The following is a 469-nucleotide window of genomic DNA, read 5'->3' as shown; positions in this document are numbered from 1 at the left end:
AATAGAATATCACTTTTGAGTTCCTGCTTTGTAAGAAACTGCCACAGGTCTGCCTCCATGTCGGCGGGGTGATGCTCCAACACATATCCATTAACGATGTGTGGGTCAATGAACCCAACATCATGGATGTTCCTTACTCTGCATTCCTTAATCTTCATTCTGCATGTATAATAGCGGACACAACAATATAGTTAGGACATATATATAGTGCAGGCAATATGAACGAGATGGGGTAGAAATAAATCACTTACAGAACGTAGCAACTGATGATAGATTTGTCGAGCTCGCGCAGATTGAAAAGCTGAAACAATTCACTCAGATGAATTTGTACATAGTAATGTTTGAAGTGATGCTCATATCTAACTTCCGCATAAATATATTCTTTGGCGTTTTTATTTTTTATGTAACCCTTGTACCATTTCAGCAGACCTTTCATTTGTGGAGGTAGATCCTGTTCCTGCGCAGGCTC

The sequence above is a fragment of the Triticum aestivum genome, chromosome 7A (assembly GCF_018294505.1).
Source record: "Triticum aestivum cultivar Chinese Spring chromosome 7A, IWGSC CS RefSeq v2.1, whole genome shotgun sequence".
Taxonomy (NCBI): domain Eukaryota; kingdom Viridiplantae; phylum Streptophyta; class Magnoliopsida; order Poales; family Poaceae; genus Triticum; species Triticum aestivum.
Note: the sequence above shows the minus strand (reverse complement) of the source record.